The following is a 23,529-nucleotide window of genomic DNA, read 5'->3' on the forward strand; positions in this document are numbered from 1 at the left end:
CAAATAGAGGCATTAGGGATTATATAAGGACAGCCTGATCTTCCAAGATTAGAATAAGATTAAAATATCTATAGAGGACCTCTAGTAAATTGGATATATCTTTTTAAAAACTTTTTCCCAATTTAATGCAAAAGCAGTTTTTAACATCTTTTTTTAAAAAAAATTGAGGTTCCATATTCTTTCCCTCCTTTTTTTCCACTCCCCTCCCCCTTCTCTGAAATAATATGCAGTTTGTTAATCTGGGTATATCTTTTACTACTTGGAGTCAAAGAACCTGTGAACAATTGTCCATTTCAGATACATACTAGCTGAGTGACAAATGCTTTAACTTCTTTCTGCCTAAAGAAGCCATGGCAAAAGCTATGAGTGCTTTTATCCAACCCTTCTCTGCATTAGCTAATTTCTAGAGGAAGGATTTTTTGCCTGGAATCCCAGTGTTGTTTTGCTGTGTTTTTATTTTAATATTTTGATAACTGCCTTTCAATATAATTTGTTTCCTTTCTAATTCAGTGTATTTTATTTATATAATTAAAAACATTTTGAGAATATTTCCATAAACTATACCAGATTCCCAAAGAAGTCCATGAAGTATTAAAAAAAAAAAGTCAAGAACTCCTGTTCTAGAGCAATGTTAGCCCTAGATCTATCTATCTAGTACAATAGATATAGCAGAGGATCTGGAATCATGAAGATCTGAGTTCAAATCCTACTTGGATGATATTTTCTATCTGTATGATTCTTGGCAAGTCATTTCATCTCTGCCTCAGTTTCCTCAATTTTGGGATGGGGATAATAAGACCGCCTATCTTCCAGGATTGTTGTGAGGATCAAATGAGATTATATTTGTAAATCTATTAGCACAATGCCCAGCACACAGTAGATACTTAATACTTGTTGCTTTCCTTTCCACCATTAGCACAAGAGGTTGTAAAATCTATTTCAATCAATTAGTTGAAAAGACTTTTTTTCTCATAGCCTTCTTACAGAAGCTGTCCTTTTCTTACATTGATCCTCCTCCATTTCTGTTCCCAAATCCATTAAGACAGATGCATAGGGTGTGCTATAGATTCTCAGCTCTACTGCTCTCTTTCCACAGGGTTTTGGCAAAAATCTGGTTTGTATTTGTTTTCACTTCTGTTTTAGGCAATTACTGAGTAGGACATTTAAATAGGGTTTTTTCCCTCTGCATTATAATGGTTTTCTGGCCTTTGCCAACTTCTATTGTTTTCTTCCTTATTACTTCCTTTATCTTTTCAGTTCAGTGATTTAAAGGGGAAAGAAAGGAACCTCACCCTAAAGCTATGTCTGTATATCTGGATTATCTCAATTACCTGCATTTTTTGGTTGCTATCTTGAGTCTCTGTTCCCTGAATTAATCATATGAAGAATCATTTTGGAGTCACAAAATCATGCAAAGCTAATGGAAGTATTTCAAGGGCAACAGAAAACAAAGAGGCAAAGGAAAGATTGAATCCTTTCCCTCTGGGCCAGTAGTGGTAACCAAGCAAAATCCTCTCCAAATCTACTATTGGCGCTGGTGGTGTTGGCCAAATGATGCAGCCAGAGGCACATACTTTCAGGAGGATCCAGAGCCAGATGGTATTCTCATGGCCCATTTTCAGTGGGGGTATAGTCACAGCTGGTGTTATTTTCTGCCATCTGTCTATAGTTTTCACACCTAAGTTTGGGTAAGTATTACCTTGCTTGCTATGTTCTGTCTAGTTAGTTTAATTTCATGTAGGGGCTGATGGCTTTGTCAGGGGCTGTCAGGCAAGTAGTGGTGTTGCTATAGAACACTGCCATGTCAAAAGGTAAAGGGACAGGGGACAATTTAGGGAGGAATCTGAGAAAACAGTCTTGCTTCCAAAACATAAAGAAAAATGGACTGCAGAGATGGTACTATAATGGTCCAAAAAGTCAACCAAAACCTAGTGAAGAACAAATAGTTTATGAGAAGAGAATCTGGAACCAGGAGGCAGCACTCTGAGGACAATGAAAACAAAAAGTTTTACTAAGCCTCAGCTATGGATTCTAAGCATTGTGTTCCATACAAAGTTTTTATAGACCCTTCCTTCATGAGGCTTTTAGTCTAGTAGAAAAAAAGACAACTATTGATAAATCTGATACAGAGTATTTTATTATAGTTATAGTAGAAAAGATACAAACCTGCAGCAAGGCAAACCAGATTAAAATGTAATTGGGAAATATTTAACCAAGAAATAAAAACTTAATAAAATAGAGATAATGTTAAGTTGTCGCTTTCTAAATCAATATGGCAACAGGATCCACTTCTACTTGAGTTTGACAATTCTACATTCAAAGATTGTAGAACAAAATACTAAGGGAAGTCCCAGAGTAAAAGGCTACAATTCATTGAGGGATTAAGGTAGCATTAGAATCAGATTTGAAAGAATGGGTCAGATGCAGCAAATAAAATAAGAAAGTTTACTGATACATAATTACTTTGCTGATATCTGTGCTCTACTCAGGCATATTTTTACAGGATTTCCAGCCTGATAAAAACCAGAACATTAGCAGATCTCTGAAGTGTTTGGCTTGTTGGAAGGACCATTATAGGTGTGATATTTTCATTGACTAAATATAGTAATAATTCAACCCAGCCTCCATTTTTCAGAATCCCTACTTTCTTTAAAGGCTCTGCTCAAATGCTTTCTCCTCCCAGAGGCCTTTCCTGGTTCATCATTAATGCTCTGACCCACAAACTATATTAACTTATATTTACTTATCTGTTTGTACAATTTTCCTCTCAATGTTATGTAAATTCCTGAAGGGCAGAAACCGTTTTGTTTTTGTGATTGTATCGTCTTTGCCAAGCACAATGCATATCAAGTATCAATGCATATCACATAGTAAATAAATGGATGAATGAATGAAATTCTGTTCAGCATATCCTGAATTCAGATTACTGCTAAATTCAAAACAAAGATAAATCAATCTTTTCTTTATGGAATGTATCATTTAATAAGATAACCATTAGCAATCTCTCATAGTTTTCAAAAATGCTTTCTTATATCATTGGTCAATTTGGTCATTGAGAAAATACTACAATTAGGAGAGGTATTAATCCCATTTTGTAATTAAAGGATGTTTCAAGAACTTAAGTGACATCCAATTTCAGCAGTAGTAAAAGATTAGGGTTTTTTGCTGTTAAGTCATTTTTCAGTAGTGTTCAACTCTTTTTTGATCCCATTTGGGGTTGTTTTTGTTTGTTGGTTCTGGCAAAAATACTGGAATGGTTTTCATTTCTTCTCCATCATTTTACAGATGAGGAAACTGAGGCAAATAATGGCTTGCCCAAGTGTCATACAGCTAGTAAATATTGAGGCCAGATTTGAACGCATAAAAGATAAATCTTTCTGACTTTAGCATCTAATTATCCTAACAAAGTCAGAACTCAGACCCAGATCTTTTGTCCAACCTCTCTCTCACTATATTTTTCTTTGAATACAAAGATACCATCACCATCCAGCTGTCAATAGCAGAATGCTATTAATAGCAGAGTGAGAAAAGGCCATGTAGCTATTGTTTCTAAAAGATGATTGAACATTGAATAGGTTAACATCATTTTACATTCCAGATTAAGCACAAGATATTCTTCTTAACATTGAAAAGACTTAAAAGTGGGTCTTTTGTAAGTTTATTACAAAATGTCTTTCTGTTGACTATTATACTCTGAGGGTATTTCCACTTGCTAAATTCATGTTTGAATTAGATAATTTTATTTTTTCACCTCTTTATTTCTTCAGGATCTCCAGGTCACAGACTAATTAGTCACTGACCCTTGCCGCTTAAAATTAACCTTGCTTTAATAACTCTCTTCGAATGTATGAAGCTTTGACTAGTCTCATGAGACCTATATTTTTAACATCAGGCCAAAAGTTATATTAAACAATAACATAGGATATAATGTGTAGGAGGATTGTTGAAACAATACTTGTATTGAGAGCAACCTTACTTATACTTCAAGGCATAGTTCAAATCTCACTTCAGTCATGAAGCTTCCCTAACTATTCCCATGGAGTTTCCTTTCTCCTCCAAATATACCGAATTTAGCATGTAATTAAATATAATTTTGTGCTGCTTGTTGTAGTTTTAAGTATGTGGCCCTCTTTTCTCATCTGAAATGGAAGTTCTTTGAGGACAAGGAGAGAGTATGATTGGCTACCTCATAGGTGCTTAAACCATGGTAGCTGGTCACTGAGGACTTGTTGATTAATTTTATAAGACTCATTCATTCAGTAATAATCTATTTAGTACATTCTTACAGAAAATCTTAGACAAAGTCTGTTTGTGTGTTTATTTATATTTTGCCATCTGAGTCTAAATGAAAAGGCTGCCTAGACTGCCCAGGAAAGTGTGTATCTCGTGCATTCTTAACAGATGTATTGAAACAAGTGAGATGAGGGAGAAGATATTTTTATCCCAGAAATAGATTATGTAAACAAGAAGTGAAATACCATGGTAATGAGTGCCATAGCATTTAGGGATTGCAGATATGTTAAGAAAACACAGACAATTGTGGAAACAGTTAATCTCTTTGGTAAAAATAAAAAAATTGGTGGGCATTCTCATTTTAAAAACTGTATTTGATTACAAAAACATTGAAGAGAAAAAAGTTACTGATGCCAGAATATATTTTGATGAGATGTACCAGGCAGGCTAGAAGGATGAGGTAGGATGCAGACTGGATTGAACTTGTGTCTAAGAAATTTGTGGCTGCCATGTGTTAAATAAACTGAACTTGCTGATGAATCAGCTGGTTTTAAGTCCCCCCCCCCCTTTTTTTTTTTTTGATATTTGTTGTGAACAAATTATTCTAACTCAGTTCTCTTATATATAAAATGGCTATAGAAATATATATATATGGGGATGCTATGAAGATCCAAATAAATAATATTTATAAAATATTATATAAATGTAAGTTATTATAAACTCTCTCCAGTTATTCTCATTTTGTGCTCTCTCCCTCAGTTAACTCTATTAACTCATGGCTTTAATTATCTCCATGTTGGTGACTTCCAGGCCTAGTTGTTTCCCTAAGCTCTAGTCCCAGATCTCCAATTGCCCATTGGACACCTCAGATTGGATTTCTTGGACATAGCAGAAATTCAATATCTTTTCCCTCAACTCTACCCCTCTTCCAAATTTCCCAAACCCAGGTTTATAGCCTTGGTATTATCTTTAATTTATTGTTCTTCTTCACCCCATATATTCAACCAGGTGCCAAATCTTATCACTTTTACTTCTTGCTTTCATTCAATCAATCCATCAATCAACAAACATTTATTCAGCATTTATTAGTGCCAGGCACTGTATTTAACACTGGATCTTTTGCTCTCTACCCATACAATCACCACCTAGTTCAGGGCCTTACCACTACTCATCTAGGCTATTGACAATAACTCTTACTTGTTCTTCCTGCCTTAAGTCTCATTCTATTTTAAACAATCTTTCTCATAACTGCTAAAGAGATTTTCCTAAGCTCAAATCTATGCCAGTCTCCTACTCAACAAACTCCAAAGACTTCCTATTTTTTCCCCCTCTTTAAGATTTCACAAATTTCTCTATTTTCCATTTAAACCTATTTCACAGCTTGGCTCCAACCTACCTTCCATCATTGTTGTACACGACTCTCTCTTTCCTCATTCTGCAGTCCTTGCTGTTCCACATACGTAAGACTAGATCTTTCATTTTTGTGCCTTTCCCACCTATACAGACACACCTCAGCCTGAAATCGACCTCCTCATCATCTCTGCCTCTTCAAATCCCTTATTTGCTCCAAAATGCATCTCAAATACTACTTTCTACATGAAATCTTTATCTTCCTAACTGCTAGTGTTATCTGCCCTGCCTCCCTCCATACACAAAAAAACTTGCATTTATTTTGAATATTTCTATATTCCTTCAAACTCTGTTCAATTAAAAACTTTATAAGGGGAGGAATAATTTAGTTTTGGTCTTTCTATCTCCAGTACCTGGCAAAAAGATCCATAATAAGTGCTTATTTACTGTTTAATTAATCAGAAATTTTCTAAATTTTCCCAGTGTCCTCTTTTTTGTTGCAGTGTACTTCCGAGGATAACAGTTTAAATCATTACCAGTTCACACCTTAGAAGCTGTTAGTTGACTTCCAGCTTTGAGTAAGAGGTTGGCAGGAATAGTAAAAGGATTAAATGTGTGGTTGAAGGAGCTGAATCTCCAAGAAAAGGGCTTCACAAAAGGGAAGTAGAGAAAAGCCCAGAATATACTGACATCATCATTTTGCTGATGGGTCAGAAACTACCTTTATTCTCCCTTTTATCATTCTGTAATGATATCTCCCCTAGGAACCTCACAGAAGAGGCAAGATCAAATAGGATGAGATAATATGCTTAGTAAACCATGAAGTGTTATAAAAATATAAGGCAAATTGAGATCTGTTTCTTTCACTGCCGTCTTATATTGCTATATTTATGTGTACATGTTTCTTTTAAATATGTTTGTATGTCTTACCTCTTCTAATTCATTATGAGCTCTACGAGGAAGAGACATATAATGGAGAGTGGAAATGAGAGTCAGTCACAAGACTGATTCTAGTTCTAATTCTTGTACCTTTCTGAATCCCAGTTTTCTTTTTAGTAGTAGTTGTGGTTATTGTTGTTTCAAGTGACATTTGAATAGTGTTTTAAGGTTTGCAAAGTACTTTATATACATCATCACATTTAATCAAAGCAAAAACTCCACGAGAATGCTGAGGAACATAGTGTTAGACTGTGGAAGATAGGTTCAAACCCAGCCTCAAACAAATAGTAGCTATGTGACCATAGGAAAATCAGTAATCCTTAACCTAACTGGGGGTCCTCAGTTTTCTCATCTGTAGAATGAAGATAATAATACCACCTACTTCCGAGTTGTTATGGGGATAAAATGAAATATTTGTGAAGTTTTTTTATACACTCAAAGTGCCAAATAAATGATAATTATTATTGTTGTTATTATTGTCTCTGTTTTTCAAATTAAAAAAACTAAGCTTCAGAGAAACTAAATGACTTGTTCAGGATCATGTAGCTTTTAAGTATATAATGCCTGAGTTGAATCCATGTCTCCCCAATTCCCAATTCAGTACTCTATCTTCTATGACATGCTGTCTCTAACTGTTCACTAATGAGCTTGATGCTACTTAACCACCTTTGACCAATATTGTTAAGCCCATTAAAAACATAAATTAGGGATTCAAATCTCTAAAGAGCTAGTAGAAACATCAGGGACCTTTTGTAAAGGAAAATCATCCATTCATGGTTGACCTTTATTATTCTGATTAGTAGTCATATGTGGTTTGATTTGTGAGGTTCCAGGAAGTATATCACCTTACCTAAGTGTATCATATCTCCCAGAGGTTACTGTATCATTATTGAATCATTATTAATTCCTTTCCTTGTTTTAAATAGTACTCTTTTCTTGCCTTCTCTTTTAATATAGAAATACTTGAGAGGAAAGGAAAGCAATAAGTCCTCAAAAGTATAGCTTAAGGAATTTATCAGTAGTTCCCTCTCTGGAAAAACCTTAGCAACATGGTCTCAGTGGACAATTGAAGGGTGATGTCACTGAAAGTGGGAAAAGGTCAGGAAAAGGAAATGAGGGACAAGAGTGTGAAGATGGGTCATGGGCTAGCCCTAGTTGTAGATGTCCAACTATATCCACATATAAGATAGGGGAAATAAGGATAATTTGAGATATGTTTGAAGAAAGCACATTGAAAACTCTCTGTACAAGTTGTTATTACATTATCCACAATCATCCAGTTTTAAAACACCATGAGAATAAAACACAAATTTAAAACACCAATCTCCTTCCCTGACTTCCATCCTTTCCACAAGTGTGGAATGTTGTATCAGTCTTTTTCTTTAAGTGGATTGAATGTGTTGAACTTGTTTCCCCTTTTTTTTTCATCCTCTTTTTAAATTTTTTATTATAAAGAATGCCTTTCTGGTAAGGATTTTGGATAGCGAGAGAAGAGAGAATGTAGATGATATTAAAAAAAAAAAAAAGATCTAATAAAATTCAAATGGAAAATCTAAAATTCTTTTAAAAATAAAGTCCAATTGAAAAATTAAAAAGTCAGCATCTTATATATAGGGAATATGGATAAGAACTGGGCCTGTGAGTCCATTTTCTTGAAGATTCTGTTTCTTCAACCAGGCAATAATGTTACACCTCACTTTTACCAGTATTTAAAGCAGATGAGGAAACTTTTAATAAAAGAGCCTCTCTCTAAGAGCTTAGCCTATAATACTGAGAGGTTAATTGATTTACCTAGAGTCACACAGCCATTATTTAGCAGAAGCAGGACAGAAACCCAAGTTTTCCTGGATTTTAGAGTGAGTCTTCATCTACTAAACACATTACCTCTCATTTTCTATACATTGTAATGCTTTAAAAAAAATTCTTTACAGTATCTTTAACCTACTGTTTCAAAAATTTATACAAACAACTTATAGCAAAAACTGCTACAACCACGCTCAATAAAGTGAAATAAGATTATTTACAGTAATAAAACAAACATCTCCATAAAATAATCTTGTACTCAACTACCAGCATGTAAGGCACTATAATTAAAGGGATATGTGCAAAGTGCACAGGAGAGAAAGAAAATAACCCCTGCTGAGTCTATGCTGGAAGAAGCCAGGACAAATTCTCAGGAGAACCAAGGAGTGAAGTTTCACAGTCAGAAGTCCTAATTAACAGGAATCTAATCAAGCAGAGATGCTTTACCAAACAGTGGGATGCTGCCTTATGACATTGCTCACACCCATGAATTCATGGGAATGATAACAACAAGAATAATAATAACCCTGTACATTTGCAGAGTATGGTATATTTTTCAAAGTGCTTTCACATCCATTATCTCCTTTTATCCTCAGAACCACCCAATGAATTTGACAGGGCTTACATTATTATCTCTATTTGACAGATGGGTAAGCTGGTTCTCAGAGTGGTTCACTGGAATAATGGAAAGAATACAGTGAATTAAGGTTGGATCCAGGGCTTTAAACTCAGGTCTTGGAATTCCTTAGTAAGGATTCACAATGTCTCCTCTGAAAAACACTATAAAAGAGAGAAAGGGACTAGTGATATCCTACTAAAGGGGGGAGAGGAAAAATAGGTTGCCTTTGACTTCCCCTTTCAACATCCTTATCAATTCTATTCTTAAATAGACAGTTAAAAGGTAGGACAGCTCTTTCTTGATCCAGAAAAGGCATAGACCTACCTTCATCTCTAATTCTCACAATTTTTTTAAAAATCTGAGCTGTACTTGTGTCTTTTAATGTCTTTGTATTCCCAACAGTGCCTAGGATAGAACTGAACAGATGTTAGGTACCATAGTTCCCTTTGTACAAATTCTGTCTATCCTTCAGAACTCCATTCAAATCTCACCTCTTTCAGGAGCTTTCAGGATGTCCTCTTTTCAAATAAATATCTGTAATTTCCTTTAGCTCTACACAGTGTAGCATTGAACTGTATACTGTCTCGTATTTTAATCCAAATATTCTTTATTTTAGTCAATAAGGGTAAGACCATAGCCTTCACTTCTCTTGTATCCCCAAACATAAAAGCAGACATAGCAAAATATGAGATCATAGTATACTAATAGATTTGGATGTAGAAGGATCCTCCATGATTATTTGAGTTCAAGTCCCTCCTTTTAAGGATGAAGAAACTGAGGCTTATAGAGATCAAGTTTAAGATACAGGAAAGTCAGACATCTGTTCATTTGGATCCCCAGGTCTGAAATTATACTTCTCATCCTAATGGCATCAGTCAATTAGCATTTATTAAATGCCTACTTTATGCCAGTGAGGTTACTTTTCTGTTTTGTTTTGTTTTTTCATCGGTGTCTGATTCTTCATGACCCTATTTGGGATTTTCTTGCAAAGACATTACAGTGGTTTGTCATTTCCTTTTGCAGATGAGAAAACTGAGCCAAATAGTGTTAAATGATTTGCCCAAGGTCACACAACTAGTAAGCTAGTGTCTGAGGCCAAGAAGAAGTGACTTGCTGATTCCAAGCACAGTAGTGTATCCACTGCACCACCTTGCCATCATATACTTCTAAAGGGAATAAAAGAGAGAAACAGAGACAGAGACACACAGAGGGACACAAACACACACACAGAGACAGAGATAGACAGAGAGACAGAGAAGATTATGCTTTGGTTTGGAAATATATTTAACAATCACCTTGAATTCAAAAGGAAATTTAACCCAACCTTATAAAAATAAAACTCTTTTCATTGGATTTCTTGGTCAGCTTATATTTATGGGATTAAATTCAGAGCTTTGATTGATGTCCTCCATTTTGACTCATTCTATTCATGGCACAGCCTCAGTAAATGGAACCCTGAGAATCTATGATGTTTTGGGATTTAAAGGGAAAGCATCTCTTTATTTCTAATGAGTGCTTAAAAAAAAAAAGCAGCTCATATGACTATACTCAGTATAAGCCATTAAATGGTGATAATTTAATGTCATACAACAGGTGAAATTAAACCCATTGTCCTTTTTATTCTTGGCTGTTTTTTTGTTTTGTTTTGTTTTGTTTTTTTGTTTTGTTTTGTTTTGTTTTAAGAATGGCCTTGTCTCTACAATTCCATTTTATCTGTACTAATGTAACTGAATCCTTGGCATCTTTATTTTTCACATCTGAAAAGCTGAGTTAAGTCTGGCCATACGAAGTCACTGTCATGAGAAGAAATTATGGGCTTTGTAGAACAAGGTCCAGGTTTCTTGGAACAGTTGTTTTGTTTCTTATTCTGAAAGATTGTTCAGTAAAGAGCATACCTGCTGTGAATCTCTGTTGCTGAACTTGGTAAAGCAAAGAGGACAATCCTAGCCCAACCATGAAATAGGAAGCTTAATAATCACTACTCACCTTGTTTCTAAAGTTCTTTATTCACAACAACCCTTTTGATATAAGTAGATAAACTTTATGATCATCATTTTTTGGAGGAGGACACTAAAACTTACTAAGTTTTATCCTATGATTAATTCCCCTTTTATATTCTATTCCAATTAAATTGACTTGAAGGTTGAATAGGAAATTCCTTCTCCTGCCTCTGTACCTTTGTACAAATGGCCCCCATGTCTGGTAAGCTCACTTAATGATTTTTGTTTTATTCTATAAATATTTTATGTGTACTTGTTTTCCTACATTAGAATATAAGCTTCTTTTAAGTTGAGATTGTTTAATTCTTTGTTCCTGGGAAGATAGGTGATATAGTGGATAGAACACTGGACCTGGAGTCAGGTGTACTCTTCTTCCTGAGTTCAAAACCAGGCACTTAACAAAAGGGGTAATGAAAAATCAGACATTACTAAATAACAACTCTTATTCCAAATAACATTTATGTGTCTGGACACAGTAGGCATTCAATAAATTATTGTTGAATGATTGCTTTAATGTCACTCAGTTATTAGCGACATAACCTTAGAAGTATTTTAATTTTTCTGAGACAGTTTCCTCATTCTGTAAAATATGATAGAATCTGGATTTAGTGATCTTTGATGTCTTTTACAACTTTAAATCTATGATTTTATTTTGCTTTAGCCATTATAAGGAGCTATGGAAGATTTTTGAGCAGGGAAATGGCATAATCAGGTATATGCCTTAGAAAGATTTGTAGAGCAGTATTTGGAGAAAACAGAGATTGGAGATAGGGAGATTATTAGTGTAGTTAAAGTGATGAGATTCTGCTTTTGGGTGGTGACTATGTGAATGGAAAAAGGGGATACTTATGTTAGATGGCATGGTAACAGAGGGATGTTACTAAAGGCCTTAGAGTTATGAACATGAGCAGATGTGAGAGAGGTGCCCTCAACAGAAATTGAGTAGTTTTTGAAAAGGTCACATTTCCTTTTCCCCATTTTCCAAATGTAAAGGAGCCAAGCTTGATGTATGTGTGTGAGTGAGATAGCAAAGTGAATCTGAGATCATTTCACAGAAACATAGCAGCAACAAGAAATGCAAGCATGGGTCATGCTCAGTGTGGTAAAATTTATAGGTTCATAGGATCATAGATTTATACCTAAAAGGAACCTTACTTACAAACCAATTTGTTTTAAACTTCTCCTTTTACAGAAAAGGAAACTGAGTCTCAGAAAGATTAGTTGATTTGACCAAATTAGTGACACAGATAGATGTTGTGTTCTCTTTTGGATGTTTTGTGTTTGTAATATAATGACTATATATCTAAGTACAAATAAATGACTTCTAGGAAGCTGATGATATTAAATTGAAGTTATTTTGAGAGACTATTCTCTAAGTAAATCTGAAAAGCAGTTGATGTTACTATTTTTAAGTCCATTTTTCAAATGAAGTAAACTGAGGCTCAGCATGCTTTGCCTGTCATCATAATCTAGTTAATGATGCTGATCCCAAAGCTGCTCTCTTTCATTTCTAGAAGCTCACTCTGAGAATCACTGAGCTCCCTGGGAGAGCTGGGGCATGACTCCCCCTTCTCTTGTAAATCTCACTATGGGTAGTACAGGACTGAGCAGTCAGTCCCAGATGCTAATTGGCTGAGTGACTGCCACTATATTCACCTCAGAGCAGCTGGTCAAATAATTGCTCTCCCAAGGTGTTTCAAGAAGGTGCTGGCAATCACCAAGTTGTGGGTAGGAAAGAGAAGAGATCATTTAAATAGAACATAGAAGAAAGTCATTATGTATTGGTGAGCCTAATATTAATGCTGTACACACTATCTATCTCTCTATTGGCTTCTTACTGAGGAAGAAATGTTAGCCTCAGCAAAAAGAAATTCCGTGTCTCATTCGTGAGCTAGGATTGTTGACAAGTTAGAAGAGTCTCGTGTAGCATCTCATCAAAAAGCTGCCAGATCCAATAGAACAGCAAACCTGAGAAGCTGCTATTGCACCAGAATACCCATGGTGGAACTAGGCAAAGTAGTTGATAGGTGTTGCTGGAGTCACTGCCTTGTAATTGAAGGTGGAGGTCTTGGACGATTGTACTTGCTTTTTCTTCTGCTTAAATTACTGGATGGAATGCAAACTGAATCAGCTAGTATTTATTAGAATGAAGCAGTCACAGTATTAGATTGTTGCTTGAGGGAACCTGGCTGGACAGCTTATCTCATTTTACATTATCAGAATTATAGATTTAGAGGTAGAAGAAACCTTGCAGGTCATCTAGTTCAATCTATTTTACAGATGAAGAAACTGAGGTCCAGAGAGGTTACCCACGTCACACAGTAAATAATCTTGAGAGGTAGAATTTGACCTCAGATCCCTTGATTTCAAATGTAGAATTCTTTCTAAACTCATCATTATCTCCCCAGTAGGAATTAACAGTGAGAGATTCAATCCCCTTACAAATCCTCTGAAGAATTCATAGAAAATAATTGCCCAATTTTTAGCTTGCCAAAAGAACTAGGAAAAAGGATGCAGATGACATGATGCAGCAGATCCCAAATAATAGAAAAGTTATTCACTTATACATATATACATATGTATTATTAAATAATATATCTATTATTTACATGTATATATATATATATATATAGAAAAAGAGAAAGAGAATGTGTATGTGTGTGAAAGAGAGAGAGAGAGAGAGAGAGAGAAAGAGAGAGAGAGAGTGAGTGAGTGTTGTACTGAGTTGCATTGTTTGGTAGAAGCATCCTCAATGATGATGGCCAGGATGTTTAAGAAGACTAGTTTCAAAATATCAAGGCATAGAAGTCATAAATCTGGAACAAAAAATTTCTTGATAGCTAGCTCTCTGGATTCTTAATTTTCTGTGGCTATGTGGGAGAAACAGAAAAAAAAGAAAAGAAACTCAGTGACCTTGGTGGTTTCATGGAGAGAAAAAAATAACATGACATCATGCTTATAGCAATCTCAACACTCTGGAAGAAACTATTTAATATATAAAAAAGCAAAGAAGTTCCTGAGCCTCCAAATATCTGACACAATGTCCTTATACTCAAACTATGCATTTTACTCTTCAGATATAATTCCAAGCTTCATTGGCTGTCATTTAACATAAAATTGTGAACCATCTTGGTTATCTGATTTAGAAGCAGAAAATGAGAAGGGGGTTGGAAATATGAGATGAAGAGATTAAGAGGCAGGCGCAGTGACCGTAGGAGAAATGACAGCTGACAGCCTGTAATCTTTGGAGGAGATACACAGCACCAAAGTATATTACTTATAGTATAAGGGGTGCTCATTGAGATGACCATGAGTCATCAAGAAAAGATAAAAATGTGTTCAATCTACTTCTGTAAAGAAGCCAAGTAAGTAAGTAATGTGTTTTAGAAAGTTTCTCATCCCCAAAATGGTTAAAATAAGCTTATACATTTTTTGGGATAAGCTTCAAGTGTATAGAAGCATCAGTGGAAAGAACCTGGATCTGTCAGAGTAACTCATCTCTAATATAATCTGGTAGATTTGAGGCAATTGTTTAACCACTATGACTAAGTAGTTTTCTTATAAAATGAGGAAGTTGCTCATTTTATATGGCTACTGAGATCCCTTCCAAATTTAGTTCTATAATCCTATGACCTAAAAAATTCACTTCATTTATCTACCAATCCAGTAAACATTTTTAAATCCCTATAGTCTGTGAGATGCAATGTACTACAAGAGTTGCAAAGACAGTATTTGGCCCCATCTTTCAAGAAGCTTATTCTCTTGTGGAACAATTCATTACCTGCTAGCATTAGTCAAGTGAGATCTCGTTATACCTGTATGACTAAATAATAAGCAGATAGGATCATAAAACTATTGAGATTCTAGTAGTTTTTAGGTCATAGTATTATAGATTTAGCACTAAATGAGATTTTAGAGATCATCTATACTAATCTTGATTTTGCAGATAAGGAAACTGAGACTTAGAGAAATTTAATTTGATCGATTTCACCAATGAAAACTCAAGGCTTACATGAGTCAGTGATCTTGTTATCCAGGGACTAGAATTGTCACTTAATTTTTTCAGCCATCATTATACATGAGTGCTGCTTTGCCCATCTGTTAGCCTCTCATTCCTCAGGAAGAGGCAATATACCTTGGTTATTAGAGTACAGAACTGGATTCAAGAAAAACTGAGTTTGAAGTCTGACTCACTAGTTTTCTATCAGTATGATTCTAGTTAAGTCATGTAACTCTTTCAAACGTGGTTTCTCACTTGGTGAAAGAAGATTAATGACCTGTAGCATTTAACTCACAGAAGTTGTTGTGTGACTCTAAATAAAGTATGTAAAGTACTTTGCAAATTTTAAAGTACCTTCCCAATCTTCATGATTAGCATTTGCAAATATAAACTTGAAAAAAGCTTCAGAAAAAGACAAGGGAAGGGAATAAGCTTTATATAGCAAAGCCTTTATGCTGGGCATTGTGTTAGGATCTGGGGATATAAATAAAACAATATAATAATATAAAATTATTAACATATATATTAATGATATAACATAATAATAGACAATATAATAAAAACAGTCCCTGCCGTCAAGGTTTTTATATTCTCACTAAACCCAGAGTCGTTTAAGCATCTTATCAATAATCAATTCACCAGTGATCATCTCTTCAGCAATCAGTTTACCAATAAGCAATTTATAAATGCCTTTGCTCACTCATGATTGATTAGTCTTACATGCCAAAAATCAGTTCATAATCAGTGTAGTAGTAGATAATTACCAAAATAATGTCAAAATAAGAGTTCTAACATTGTTTTTCTTGGTTCCAGATTGAACTGGAAATCTGTTATTGGGTGAGAAAAGGTTATTGGAAAGTTAAAAGGAAAAGTGAACAGTAGACTAAAAAATTCAAGGACTACAGATACGAATTCAAGGACTACAGATAGGAATTCAAAGTCTTCTGATGTCTGAGGAGAGATGCACTCTATGTTTTCTATGTCGTGTTTATGACAAACAGATTATTTATCCTTATAAGTTTTATATAGTGTTTTTTTTTTAATTGAGTTTTGTAGACAGTGCAAAACCTAGGCTAGAGATTCACATCAGCAGCTTCTCTGAAGAAAGTTTGTGGCATGTATGAATTGTATTCTCCCTTAATCCAGAAAATGATAAAGCATAAAGTCATCATGCAACAGATCACAGTGTCTGCTGAGCATGAGCAGTTTTGTTTTGTGTGGGGAAAAATCAGAAAGTGAGAGAAACTATATGGGAACAGAAGGACTACATATAGTATTTAGAGCCTCCTGATGTTTAATTTTTCCTTTAGCAGATACTGTTTTCAGATAGTCATGACCCAGAAATTGTATGTATGTGATTGAATTAAGTACTTGTACTCTTTCTTTTTTCTTTTTTTAATGATCAGTAAGAAATGAATTCTTTAAGCTGTCTAGCATGATTTTCTCTCATTTTAAATCTTTTTTTTCCCAAGATACTATCTGGCTCCAGACAAGGAATACCATATTATGGGGGTCTCCAGTTTAGCTATATCTGAAAGGTTGTTGCAATGACAAAAAGCAAGCAGTCCTCTCCTTCCCTTAGGAAGGGGAGGAGAGACTTTTGGGACTGCGCCGGAGTCAGGAATTCAGGTTAAGGGAAAAATCTTCAATATTTATTGAAGAAAAAAGGTGAATAAAGATTGCTATAGCAAATATAGGCAAGAAAGACTGCAATAGCAAATATAGGCAGTTGCGACAGGAAGCCAGCTAAGAGAGAGCGACGCGAGCCAAGCCAACCGTGGCAATGGCAATCCCAAAAGCCTCTCCTCCCCTTCGTAAGGGAAGGAGAGGACTGCTTGCTTTTTGTCATTGCAACAACCTTTCAGCTTCTCTTCTTCTTTTTGCTTTTGCTGAGGCAGTTGGGGTTAAGTGACTGGCCCATGGTCACACAACCAGGAATTGTTAAGTGTCTGAGGCTGGATTTGAACTCATGTCCTCCTGACTTCAGGACTGGTGCTCTACCCACTGAGCCATCTCCTCCCCTTCCTTTTCCACTCCCCAGCCTCCACCCACCAAAATCGTCATTTCCTATACAACACATCAGGACTTGCACAAAGAGTGGGTGGGGGCCATTCTTTCTCCAAGCTTACATATTAATAGAGTATGGTCCAATTACTATTTAGCCTCATGTGCTTGGGACCTCAGTGCATCAACTCAAGCCTCAGCCCATTACATATATCTGTGTTAAGAGGATCCCTTGGCTTGAGAAGAGAAATAGCAACAAGAAGAATGTGCTTTCATCATCAACAAGTGATGCTTTTGATCTATTATTGTAATGTCAACCCGGTAGAATGTACATACTTAGAGAAGTATGGTCCTAACTCCAGACTGACTTGTTCATATTGAAACTTCTATCACAAAGTCCCAAATTTACTGTTACATACTAATTGGTAACTATGAGCAAGTTATTTAATCTCCCAAGGATTCACTTTCAAATTATATATTATAATTATAATTATATATAATTATATTTATATTATAATTATTTATATTTATGTATAATTAAATTGAGATAATTATAATTATCTTATAATTAAAATGAGAGTTAGACTAAATGACTTTGTAGATATTCATAGCTAAAAAATATTAAAATAGATTTTCTTCATATCTTTTCTTTTAACATTGCTAGTTTTCTTCTTTGTATCCTTCTTTCTTCCTCCTCCTAGTAAGCCATTCCTTCTAACAGAGAATTTGGAGAGCAGGAAAGAAAGAAGAGGTAGAGAAAATCAGCAAAACCAACCAATACATCCAGAAAGTCTGATATTATATGCAGTGAGTTTCACATTTCTACAAAAGAGCTGGAGGACATAGTTCCATATTTCTTCTTTGGGATCAAATTTGTCATTATAATTTTGCAATTCTTAGATCATTTTGTAGTCATTTATTTCTTTTAACAATGATACAGTCATTAATTCTATTGTTTTCTTGGATATGCTTACATTTCTACTCATCAGTTCATTTAAGTCTTTTCACACTTTCTTAAACTCTTCTAGTTATCTTTTCTTTTGGTGAGTGATATTCCACCATATTCATGTGCCAAATTTTGTCTACTTTTTCCTACTTCCCACCACCCCAAACAAAAAATATTAACTTTTTTTTGTAATTCTTTCCTACCAAAAAAGGGGTTGCTTTAAATATTTTGAATCTTTCTTTTTGTCAGTGACTAACTTGTGATATATATCTGTCAGGGAATGTCTTAATCAAAAGCTCTAAAAATTCTATTTGCATATCTTAAAATTGCTTTCCAGAATACTTATACTAATTCACAACTCAAACAACAATTCATTAGTATGCCTGTCTTTCCACACCCCTCTAAAATTAACTATTCCCATTTTTATCATCTTTGCCAATTTCTATGTAAATCTTTGATCCTAAAACCTCATAAAACTTCCTAGCCCTTTGAACTTAGTGATCTGAGGAACTCTATCAAAAGGTTGCATGATTAAAGCCATATTACAATGAGTATAGAAATGAGTGGGAGGAGAGACAATTAGGGAAAGTACTCTTATAGATGAATGATTGCAAGTGATTTAAAAAAAAAAAAAGCATTGTTGTGGACATTAATTAAAGGCTGTAGGATATGAATTTGAAGACATTGAGAACCAGAGGAATAATTCTATATCCTTTCATTCCTGATGGATAAATTCTAAGGTACCTGTATGTACTAATGGATACATTTTAAAGAATAATAGCTCCTTTCATTTAACCCAAGCATAAGATTATATGAACTCCAAAGTTATATATTTTTCTCATCTTGACAGAGTTGGCCAATTCCTACTTAGATGTCATGTGCGGCATCCCAAATCTGAACAAAAGGGACCTATGTGACTGTGTCACAGATCATAATATGAGCTTGCTGCATCTTTAAAAAAAACAAAAACAAATTAGACATAGATAAGTTCCTTGTATATGTAAGCGTCACCTCTATTCCTTGAAATTCTTAACTGAACTTTAAGTTGTATTTAAAATTATTTTAAAAGTTACCTTCTTAAAAGCTTAGCTTTTTAAACTCCTTTTGAAGAGAAAAGATAAATCAGAAGGAAAGATATGAAGATGCTGATTGTTAAGGATCCACTAGATAGAAATTAAAAGTCCTCACTAGTTCCTTATTCAAAAGGGAAAAAAAGGAATAAAGAAACTCGGAGATTAAGGATACTGATATAGAGATACATTACATATCTATAATGCACCTCCATAAGCCAAGTGAATCAGAAAAGCAGTTTTTTCAATGAGCTAAGTAAGTTATAGAGAAAGTCTGATTATTTTAGAAAATAAGCAAGCTGAGTTCTTTTCATTCATTCATTTACTCAACAAATATTTACTAAGAAGAAACAGTAACTATAGCTCCGAGCCTGAAGCACTAAAGAATACAAGAAATGATCAATATGTACAATCCCTTTTTTCTTATTAATTAAAGTTGACATACATAAATATATGAAATTATATAACCAAACAGAAAATGTATTGTGCCAAACTCAGTGATAGAAATAGTAAATTGAAGGAAGTTGAAGGAAGGGAGAATTATGGGAAGACTAGCCAGGCAAAACCTCATGACATGAGCTAGACTTTGAAAAATGAGTAGAAATAAATATACCGAGAAATGGAAGACATTAAAAGCATGAGAAAGCAGTAAGCAAGTGCATATCATTATTATAGATGTTATATGGTAATAACAGTGAAAAAAATGATCTGGTTGAGTCCTTATTATTAGTAATAATACTGAGTGTGTCACAAGGGATCTGACAGACCAATAATGTAAGCAATCAGTTCAGGGTCTAACAATACACTGGAGGGGGCAGAAACATAGATAATTGAAGTGGTCACTGGAGCTTCAGATACAGATGAATATCTGTAGTATATAGCTGAAACAGAGAAGTTAGTTTTTGGACTAAGTACACCAAATTTGCTGCTAATTGACAAAAAAGAGATGTCAATAATGTTGCACAGGATCATGAGGCTTTATAGAAAATGGACAGCTTTCTAGGAAGGTCTGTTTGATTGATTTTTGAGTGTATGTTATTTAGAATTTATTTCTTTTTAAATTTTGAATTTCAAATTTTTTCCCTTCTTCCCATTTCCAGATTGTTCTTCAGAATGACTGGACCAAATTCATAAAATACCTATTTTCCCTTATCTTCCCCCAGAACTTGTCATTTCTAATAGGTAGAAGGTGACACTCTAGAGTTGTTTCAATTTGCCTTCTGTAATTAATAGTGATTTAGAACACATGCCTATAAAGAACTTTGATTTCTTCTTCTGAAAATTACCTGTACATATTCTTTGACTATTCATCAATTGGGAAACTGCTCTTATTTTTATAAATTTGACTCATTTCCCCCCATATTTGAGAAATGAAACTCTCATCAGAAAAACTTGTTTAAAATATTTTGATATTACATTATTGCCTAGGGTACTTTTTAGCAAAATGTAATTTTCCTGATCATCTATCTATTATTTCAATTAAATCTACTTTTGCTTTATCTGAAATTATGATTTCCACACCTTCCAAGGAATTTTTTCGACTTCTTAACTTTGAACTTTATCTTAAAGTTGGATTCTACTCACCTGGGGATGGAGAGGTCCCAAGCTTTGGGAACTTCAATCCAGAACTGGATATGGATAACAGAGTTGCTATTCTGAGCCAGCTGCACCTAGTGCCAACAAAGGGTCCCTTGTAGTCTCTTTCTGATTAGTTGCCCAATCTCCATACCATCTCTGAGATGAGATTCCCCCTAAGCTGCTACCGTGTTTCCCCGATAATAAGACACTGTCTTATTAATTTTTTGGACAGAAAAAACACCAGAGGGCTTATTTTCAGGGGAGGGCTTATTTTAATGAACATTGACAGCAATTTTAATAAACAGGTAAATGTGAACAAAAAAAAGTACCTTTATTCAATAATGATCATGCCATAATAATAATAATAATGATCAGTGCATATAGAGGGTACCGTAATGTAGCATGTAGCGCAGGTGATCACCTTCACTACAGTAGCAATCTCAATAGGGCTTATTTTCGGGGGAGGGCTTATTTTAGAGGAATCTTACACTGTAAGGGGAGGGCTTATTTTCGGGATAGGTCTTATTATCGGGGAAACACGGTATAATTGTTGCACATGTCTCCAAAGCTCCCCAGTGATATAGCTACTGTTCTAGGTTGACTCTTATTTCAGTATCACAGGCCTCTCCTGCCAATTGTCTGTGTTGTCTTAAGCTGGAAAAGTGTCTCTCCCTGACCTTTTGTTGGCTCTACTTCTTCAAACTTTGATTTGAAGAGTTATTTAAAGTTTTTTTGAAAGAAACATTGGGAGAAGTCAGCTAGGTTGTTTCATGTACTCCAGTATTTTGGCTCCCTATCTGATTGATTTTGAATGTCAAAGGAAGAGATGTTAATATTGGCTATAGAACTTTGACTTAGACATATATGGCATATAGACTATGAAAGTTTTCATGAAATGAAAAGGAAAGTGGTTATTGCTAGTTTCCAGTTCACAGTTATTTTGACACATTTGAATCTTGTGCATCTCAGCCCATGTTTCCCATATTTTTAGATCACCTTACTGGAATATAAAGTATGAGTTCAGAAATAATGTTGAAGAGATAGACTGGCTAGCATGCCTGTGTAAATAAGAAAGATTATGGAAATGGATTCCTTTACTAGGGGAGAACCAATTGTAGAAGAAAGCTGCAGTACTGATAGCTAATAAAGCTTCTGAAAGCCTTAGGTCATACTTAGGCCCTCGAAGGAATTTAAACTAGACATATACTGATTCAGGATGAACCCAAGATGATGTTTTATTCCTTCCTAGAGAAACTAACTTTTGACTGGGTAGGTACGGTCATAGTTAAGAATTAATCAGTAAAATACCTACCAAGTTACATTTCTTTAAATCATACTCTAATTGCACATCATATTTAAATAGATTTTAATTCCAGCTAATGCTTATATTCACTAGTTTTAATATAAAGTTTTATTTTCATTTTTAAAAAACGTGTTTAAGTAGAAAAACTAAGAAGCCTAGTTATGTATAATTGTAATCAAGTAATAGTGGCAGTATCTACCCTACCTTAGCATCAATGAGGAAATAAACAAACCTTCTGAGTCTTGTCCTCAAAAACTTAAATTTATAAAAGGTTGGCAAATGTTGCGCTCTGGTATGTGTGTGTATGTGGGGGTTTGCTTGCTTATTTTTTTGTTGTTATTATTAAAACATATGTTTAATGTATAGAGAATGCTATTATAATTGCACTAGGGGAATTCTGTCCATAATGAAATCCTGTAGCAGAAAACGACTCTGGGTCCCTCCATACACTATTATATATGTCTGGATTTATAGGCTTATATTAAGTAAGACCTTCCCAAGTTAGAATATTGCTTCTGAATTTCTTTCATTATTATATTCAGAACTTGAGGCTTAACTGGGCAGTATAGCAGAAGGAGAATAAGAAAGCATGTGGCCTTCACTACCCTGAAATACGACAATCGACTAATCCCAGTAATAGACAATAATCACTTCAGGCAATCTATTTCTTTAAACTGCTTACTATGAACAGTAACAAAATTATAGGCAAAAAGTTCCCATTGGTAACACAGATTCAGCTGAGAAAAAAACCTGTTGCCAAAATAATAAACATCCAGACTTTCATCTTTACTTCAAATTGAATTCTTATTTGCTAAGCTTTGGGGACTGATTACTTGTCATATACTAAAACCTGAATTCCCCCTCCATCAAGGAAAAAAAAAGTCTAATTTTTAATATTAACTTTTCCAAATATAGTGTGCAAATTGTGCCTCAAAGAATTGTGCCAAAATAATCGATCGTTAGCAGTCACAGAGACAATGAGTATGATTTAGACTTAGAGTATTCCTAAGTCACAACTCAGCTGTCTTTGAACTAATACTAACAGCTTTATTAACTAGGGAGGGGGAGGAGGCTTGGAAAAAGAAACAGCCTAGGAGAATACATAGCAGCTCCAAATCAATAGCAATCAGTTTGTCTTTATAGAAAGACTATTTGCTCAGCCATTGTTCTGTCTGCTTAGACGGCTAAGTCTGATCTAGGAATTTCGGACTTCTTTGGTGCTTTCATTTAATATGGGAGGTTTTAAAGAGAAATTTAAAAATAAGCAATTACAGTCATTGTTATCCTTTGCCATAATAGGTCAATATATGGCAAGGGAACACAGTATGGTCTACTGATGCTTGGAATCTGTATACACATAGAAGAAAAATGAGATTCATCTCAAGCATAGGTAGAATAGATGCCCCCTGCAGAAAGGTATGAACGGAAAAAGAATGGAGAGCAGAGACTTTGAATGAAGAAAAAGGAACAGAATCCCTTCAATTGTGGCAGTTCTTCCTGTAGCCATCCCAGATTTTATCAATGTTACTCTATGGTAGCAGGATTTGGTACACAACCACCCCTGAAGAATTAAAAATGAGCATCCTACACAAGACAGTGGAGAGGCACATGATGACTATGAGTAAGCTACAAAATATAACGAGCAAAGAACTCCAAAGAACAGGAATAAAGGAAATCATTAAGA

The sequence above is a fragment of the Antechinus flavipes genome, chromosome 3 (genome assembly GCF_016432865.1).
Source record: "Antechinus flavipes isolate AdamAnt ecotype Samford, QLD, Australia chromosome 3, AdamAnt_v2, whole genome shotgun sequence".
NCBI lineage: Eukaryota > Metazoa > Chordata > Mammalia > Dasyuromorphia > Dasyuridae > Antechinus > Antechinus flavipes.